Raw genomic sequence first — 8,603 nt, 5'->3', positions numbered from 1 at the left:
TGCCATGTCATGAGGACATTGTCAACATTTTCCAATACTTCATCCCTGGAATGAACTCTTAAACCCTTCCCAGAACCAGCTGCACAGCAGATGCTACTTGATTTGATTTGCTTGCACAAAGCTTAGACGTTCTGTTCTGGTAGGCTTCTCCTTAGATGTATGAAATCAATTCCTGTACTGGAAAGGTCTTCATGTGGTCATCAGTTTCAGTCTAGCTTTGTTTCATACATGCAGAACTAATGAGTTCAGTGTCCCTATTAATCAAATAGGTGTAGACACATGGCACAGGTACAGTAGCAACATTTGGGCCAAAGCTACCAGATAGAAATAAGCTCACTAACTCAGTTTCTTAATCTTTCTCTAAGTTTTCCATGTTCACCTATCCATATAGTCTCCCCTTGTGAATTGGCTTTGTACATGGCTAAAGAGGAATGAACTTAAGAATCTTGTAGGGAATCATTTTTTTTTCACCCTTTTGGATACAGCTGTCTACTGCACAGTAGTTACAAAACAAACAGACAGTTTATTTTATTTGTATATGTAATATATAAGAAGAGTAAAACAAAATCAAACAACCTCCCAACAAAACAAAACAAAAACAAACAAACAAATAAAAAACCCCACCAAAGTTGCTATCTACCTGTTACTGTAATGACTGTGGTTAGGTCTTTGGAAGATCTAGTACACATTACATGACAGTAAAGGCTAGACATGCAATTATTATTATTATTATTATTATTATTATTATTATGTGTGTTTGTTCACTTATTTGTGTGTTTTCATATACATAAAATTTCTTCCTATATGTTCACACAAGATGAAGATAGATATGAAGATAAGATACCTTATAAATCCTCTGTAACAATGAACCTATTACTCAGTCACACACCGCATTATTCAAAATTAATACCTCTGACTATTGCAGTCTGAATTTATGTAGAAATGTAATATGTATGTTATCCACTACAGCAGCTAGGGATTTTCCTTCATGTAACATAATATGTAAATCACAGAATCACAGAATCACACAGGATTTCTAGGTTGGAAGAGACCTCAAGATCATCGAGTCCAACCTCTACCTAACGCTAGCAGTCCCCACTAAACCATATCCCTAAGCTCTACATCTAAACATCTTTTGAAGACTTCCAGGGAAGGTGACTCCACCACTTCCCTGGGCAGCCTGTTCCAACGCCTAACAACCCTTTCAGTAAAGAAGTTCTTCCTAACATCTAACCTAAAACTCCCCTGGCTCAACTTAAGCCCATTCCCCCTCATCCTGTCACCAGGCACGTGGGAGAACAGACCAACCCCCACCTCGCTACAGCCTCCCTTGAGGTACCTATAGAGAGCGATAAGGTCGCCCCTGAGCCTCCTCTTCTCCAGGCTGAACAAGCCCAGCTCCCTCAGCCGCTCCTCGTAGGACTTGTTCTCCAGGCCCCTCACCAGCTTCGTCACCCTTCTCTGCACCCGCTCAAGCACCTCGATGTCCTTCTTGTAGCGAGGGGCCTAAAACTGAACACAGTACTCGAGGTGCGGCCTCACCAGAGCTGAGTACAGGGGGACGATCACCTCCCTAGCCCTGCTGGTCACACTGTTCCTGATAAAAGCCAGGATGCCGTTGGCCTTCTTGGCCACCTGAGCATACTGCTGGCTCATATTCAGCTGACTATCAACCATCACTCCCAGGTCCTTCTCTGCCTGGCAGCTTTCCAACCATTCCTCTCCCAGCCTGTAGCTCAGCTTGGGGTTATTGCGCCCCAGCTGCAGGACCCGGCACTTGGCCTTGTTGAACTTCATGCACCCATCGGTGCAGCCTATCCAGATCCTCCTGCAGAGCTTTTCTACCCTCAAGCAGATTAACACACGCACCTAACTTGGTGTCATCTGTGAACTTACTGAGGGTGCACTCGATGCCCTCGTCCAGATCATCGATGAAGATATTAAAGAGGACCGGCCCCAGCTCCGAGCCCTGGGGGACGCCACTAGTGACTGGCCTCCAACTGGACTTGGCTCCATTCACCACGACTCTTTGGGCCCGGCTATCCAGCCAGTTTCTAACCCAACGAAGCGTGCGCCAGTCCAAGCCAAGAGCAGCCAGTTTCTTGAGGAGAATGCTGTGGGAGATGGTGTCAAAAGCCTTGCTGAAGTCAAGGTAGACCACATCCACAGCCTTTCCCTCATCCACCCAGCGCGTCACTTTGTCATAGAAGGAGATCAGGTTTGTCAAGCAGGATCTGCCTTTCATAAACCCATGCTGACTGAGCCTGATCGCCTGCTTGCCCTGCAAGTGCTGCGTGATGACTCTCAGGAGGATCTGCTCCATGAGCTTCCCTGGCACTGAGGTCAAACTGACAGGCCTGTAGTTTCTCGGGTCTGCCCTCCGGCCCTTCTTGTAGATGGGCGTCACATTTGCTAGCCGCCAGTCAACTGGAACCTCCCCCGATCGCCAGGACTGCTGATAAATGATGGACAGTGGCTTGGCCAGCTCCTCTGCCAGTTCTCTCAGTACCCTTGGGTGGATCCCATCTGGCCCCATCGACTTGTGCACATCCAAGTGCTGTAGCAGGTCACCAACCAGTTCTTCATGGATAGTGAGGGCCACATCCTGCTCCCCATCCCCTTCCACCAGCTCAGGGTACTGAGTATCCAGAGAACATCCGGTATTGCCGCTAAAGACTGAGGCAAAGAAGGCGTTGAGAACCTCCGCCTTTTCCTCATCTCTTGTAACTAAGTTTCCCCCCGCATCCAGTAAAGGATGGAGATTCTCCTTAGTCCTCCTTTTTGTGTTGATGTATTAACATTAAATGGTATATGTTACAAACTTGCAAAGGGAAAATAAGATTGGGATCGTGTCAAATGCTTCTTTTAAGAAATTATATGATAAATAAATTTGTTTTATTTGCCAAAACCAGGACAGCAATATACATTATAAAAATCATTGACATAAGTTACATGTTCAAACTGAGACTTTGAATAGTCTTAAAAAAATAAATAAAAAAAAAATCAATTTCTACAGAGAGCACTGAGAGACCTCACTAGGAACACACAATGTGATCCTTGACATGGCTTAAGTGCTATATAAAGATAAATTGTTCAGAGACTGAACAACAGTGGCTTGTATGGTGGTTTCAGTTATGTCATTGTTCACTGCATATCTAGTTGAATATTATGGAAGAGATAACTGATCAAAGAATTCCTTTTATTGAATCATAGAAATGTTGATTAGAAGGTGAGAAGGTTTTTTCATTGGTTGGTTGTCTTTGTTTTTTTTTGTTGTTTGTTTTTGATGTTCTGTAGTTCAACTTCATGCTAGAAGAACATCATCAACATTAGATCAGGTTCTGTCCTGCCAGATCTTGAAAGCCTCAGTGGAGAGAGCTCCCACAGCACTTCTGGGAAGCCCTTTCCTGTGCTATACTGCGTTGTGGAAAAGCCATTCCTCATGTCCAGCCTGAGCCTCCCAAGGTGATATCTGTGCTCCTTGCTACATCATAGCAGTAATGAGAAGAGACTGAAATTCTGGCTGTAATTTTTTTGTAACTCCCTTCAGGTATTTGCAGTTTGTGACTGGAACATCCCTTAAGGTGCTGTTTATCAGTTCAAATGAACAGTTCCTCAGCTTGGAATCATAGAAACACAAGGTTGGAAAGGACTTACAAGATCATCTAGTCCATCCGTCCTCCTATCACCAGTACTACTCACTAAGCTACTAAATCATATCTCATAGCACCTTGTGGCCATTTCCTTGAGTCCTATCATTCGTTATCTGGGAGAAGAGGCCAACCTTCTCCTCATCATAACTTCCCTTTAGGAAGTTGTAGAGTGCAATGAGGTCTCCCACTTCTCACATTTCATCTGCTCTTGGTCCCTGGCTGTCTTAGTAGCTACCTAACTAGTCCCCACTAGTTTTTCAGTATCCCTCCTAATAATGTGATTTGGGGAGGACACACCATAACAGGCATATTATTTCATGTGTGGCCTCACCAGTACTGAATACAGGGTGATAACGAATTCCTCTGATTCTGGACATAGTCATAGTCATAGCTCTGCCCATTTCAGAGTCAGACGAGCTGTATTGAGAGCACATTGTTACCTTATATTCCACCTGCCAATCACAGTAATCTTCACCAACTTTTCATGCTATTCAGCTAGCTGGTTACAAGCCAGTATTGATGCATGGGTTTGATCATCAGCTGGCACAGTATATTACACCATTCCTTGATGAACTCCATGAGGTTTCTGTTTGCTTACTCCACAGATTAAGGTCCAGGAATGAACCATTTAATGGTTCAGTGGATTTGAAAGATGACAGTATTCAGAGATGTGCTGTCAATTGCAATATCAATTTTTAATAATGACAGCAAATTTGTAGTATGAATCCTAGGAGGTCTGGGGGGATTCTTAGTCAGATCCTATGTATAATCATTCAAGAACCTGTGGTAGTTTTACTCAGCTGGGCAGCTGAACTCCACCACAACAACCCTCTCACTCCTTCTCCTCAGAAGAAAAGGGGGAGAAAGAACTATGCTGGAAGAAAAGAAGGGTCACGGGCTGAGGTAATTTAATTAAAGGGAACAGTAAGAGGGAAAACAAAACAAACAAAACCAAACCAAAACAAACCAAAACAAAAAACAAACAAAAACAAAACAAAACAAACAAACAAAAAAGCAAAGTCTGAGTGAAAGGACACAGAAAGAAAAAATATATATTCTCTACTTCTCATTAATGAGCAATGTTTGGCCACATCCTGGGAAACAGGGCCTCAATAAATACAAGCAGCAGATGTTTAGGTGGACAAACATTTTCATAATGAGTTCCACCCCTCCCCCCCCCCCCTCTTTCTCCTTCTCCTTTCCCAACTTTTAAGGAATATTCCTTTGGTTCATTTAGGTCAGCTGCCCTGGCGATGTCCCCTCCCCACCTCGTGCCCACCCCCAGCCTGCTGGCTCTGGGGGGCGTTGGAGGGAGTCCTGATGCTGTGCCAGCACTGCTCAGCAATAGACACAAAGCTGGTGTGATATCAGGACTGTTCTGGCTACAAGTGCAGAGCACAGCACTGCATAGGCTACTTCAGGGAAAGCTAACTCCATCCCAGCCAGACCCAGTACAGAGGCATTACAGCTTTTGCTTGTATTTCAACTAGTATGAACACTAGAAATAAAGGGAGTCAATGGGAATTTTGTGTTTAGCTTCTACAGGTGTAATTTCTTTGAGTGGAAAATTCTATAAAAGACATTGGTCAAAACACTTGACCTGGCATTTGACAAGTTTCAATGTAGAAAATGAATGAGTATCTTTAAAGCAAGAGTATTTCATAGTCAAACATATGGAAACAGAATGCCTCAGGGCTTGGGAGAGGTTTGGGATGAGTACAAATACTGTCAATTCAGTTTCTACTTGAAAGTAGAAAGAATTCTGTAGTGCCCTGACCAACCCTTGGATGTATCAGGTCCAATCTTTCTGATAAAGTCTAACTTTTCATTAATATACTAATGTCTGCAGGAACTGAGGATACCTTAGGAAGGATTCCCTCACTTGCTAAAGAAGGGTGAGAATTTTATTTTTTTATTTTTTTGGTCTTTCTTCTGTGGTATTTGTGGAGTTTTGGTTGATGAGTACAAGAATCAAGAAAACCTAGCTGGACCTAAAATAATACAAATTCGGAAGACAACCTAAAAACAAAAGCTGATAAGGAATCTCTCTCTGTATGTGAAAATATGTGTCTATGATATGCGTTAGTTGTATAATGCTTGGGCTAATGAAATGACTCTTGGCCCAGACGTTACGCAAATGAAAAACTGCTTCTTTTAGGGCCGGTTCTATTGCAGTTTGGAGGAATATATAATAAAATATAATAAAAATAAGCAAACGTGCAAATGAATAAATAAAAGACCTCACTGGCACAAGTTGTTGCATATGAAACTTTAGCATATCTTACTTATTTTGCATAGTTAATGCAAATGACTTCCATTTGTAAACCAATTTTTTAAAATGTGAGTTATTTTACTATGGCTATTAACTGACGGTTGTCTTCTAAATACCTACCTATTGGAAAAAATTTTTTCTATTTGTTCCTTAATTTCTGAATAGCTCCCTGATATTCAGCTTTGCTCATTTTCCATTTCACAGCCTGAGCTTACTTTAACTGAAACTGCCAAACAGTAATTCAGTTCTTAACTAGATTTGTGGTGGTGAGACAGAGGGTAACATAAAAAGGCAGAACTTATTGGCACAATTCATCATACTAGTTTATTGCACACTTGAGCCTACTGGGCAGGAAATGTTATTAAATTGGAAGACATATCAGATCCTTATGAATTTGGCAGGATGAGCACCTTAAATCTCTGGAAGGTCTGATGTGCTCAACTCACATTTTGTCAGCCACAACAACTGACTGCAAGAATGCAGGTGGTCCAGGTTATGCTCTGCTACGGACTACAGCTGGCATTATGCTCACACTAGCAATGGTATGCTTTAAGGGCTAATGTGTAGAAGGCAAATGTCATGACAAAAATTATGCCTACCTGTTACTCTGGTGTTTGGGGCACAACAACTGCTACTGGTTATTGCACGTCAAACACTGTTAGAATAAGTGCCAGCCATTGTTAAAGAAGTGAAGTGCAGAATCTATGTTTAATTCTGAGTAGGTAGATCAGTACTAATAACCAGACATATTGAAACACAAATGGAGATAAAAAATGAATTGCATAGCAAACCAATAATTGGAAACAGTGGAGTTAATGAAGGTAAGGAAGATATCCTACTGCAAGTTTATGAAAAACTATAGAAGAATTAAGTGTACTTCTTGTTTGTGAAATGAAATAAAATATCTTTTGGAAAAAAAAAAAAAAAAAGGAAAAAAAAAAAAGGAAAAAAAAAAAAGCCTTAGTGGTAAGACCAAAAAGAAGGTGCAGCAAGTTTCGACAGGGAAATTCTTAGTGCACTTCCAGAGAAATCTGGGAAGTTTCTGCTTTATCTGTGGCCCCGGTATCAACTCCAGTATCACTATGGACTGGAATCCTGAAAAGAAGCAGGGATTTCACATCTGAGTTGGCTCAGACCTGGCAATTCTATGGTAATAAACATACAGAAGAAGGAATGAAGTTGCATTCCAAGAAGACACTCTTAATAATAAGTGACTGCCAAACAAATTATACTTGTAAAAATACTGAGAATAATTTTATCAGGAAATTTCATTGTGTACGCAAATCCAAAGAACTAGCGTTCTAATAAAAAAATGGATTAGATGAATTAGAAGAGTTTTGAAGACAAATTTGATCAAAGCTTTTAAATTATGAAGTGTTTATATTTAAGCAGGTTTTGCTACAGACACAGCTTATTTCTGGATTTCTCTTTACATTGTATAGGATATTCTTTCCACTTTGTACTAGCCCCATGAGTAAGCCTTAGTTTCAAATCTTTTTGCTTACTGGCTGCTTATACTGACTATAAAATATATTTTTAAGAATCTTCTGAAATTCATTTCAAAAACACCCTGTCAGAAGGGTACCACACTATATGTCTACCCTTAGTCAGATTTTCAGGTATTTGTTTCTGTTCTTTTAAGTTTTCATAAGATAAAAAAATAAATTTTCATAGGATAAGAAAATACAATCACATATGCACACAATACTTGTATTTTTTCTTAATGTGTATTTATTTGTATCCAGAAATACAAATGTTGGGATCAAAATACGAATATAAATAGTATTCTAGACGCACAGCCCTACTCGTTAACACAAAGTAAAGTGGAATGGATGTGGTCAATAGGGCAAAGTCATTGTCTGAGAACTTGAGGAGATGAAGCACACAGGTGTTTGTCTTTTCTGGTTAGGTCATTCTGGGGGATCACTAGGATGGCTATCTAACTTAGAAGGACAAACTGGTACTAGTGCTACCTGTATTATTCAAGGCACATTGGGCACATAATTGTACTTTCATTTCACTATGACATCACAAGCTGCACTGCTAGCAAAGAAATCACACACCCCTAAGAAAAACTTAGTAAGGAAGGATAATTAGAAATCTAAAGTTGTATTTGTGTTCAGTAAGAAAATTCAATTTGGCACATAGTTGGCAGAGTTTATGTGATTACTAAAATTGCACTCACCTGAAAATAATTAAAAAAAAAAAAATCCATATATTGTCAAGTATTGGAAGAAAAAATGTTTTGAAAAGAGCATACTGAGAGTTCAAAACAGGATTGTATGAGATGGTTGGTGACTGCCTGTGAAAGTCACAGACTGGACTCAAATTTCTTACAGTCTGATGTTCCTACCTGTGACAACTGCCTGTTGGCTCACGATTTAGGGTTACTATTGCACGTGAGCATGAATGACAATAAAGTCACAAGACTCCTTAAAACTATAGTAGAGAATATGGAGGCTGATACTGTAACCTCTCTGCACAAGATTTGCCACTTTTGTTCAGGGGAGCATTGCTTTGTGGAAAGTTATTTTGAAATGTTGTTCCCTTTTGGAGCACTCTGGTAGTGTTGTACTTCCCCATTCTGCTTGTGTAACTCTATTGTATGCAACTATTTTACCAACTTTCTATGAATTCAAAAGGAGCTCACACTGTAAAGATCCCATATTGTCTTTATG

Source organism: Aythya ferina (genome assembly GCF_964211825.1).
Source record: "Aythya ferina genome assembly, chromosome: 1".
NCBI lineage: Eukaryota > Metazoa > Chordata > Aves > Anseriformes > Anatidae > Aythya > Aythya ferina.
The sequence above is the reverse complement of the archived record's forward strand: the minus strand, read 5'-3'. Positions refer to the sequence as shown.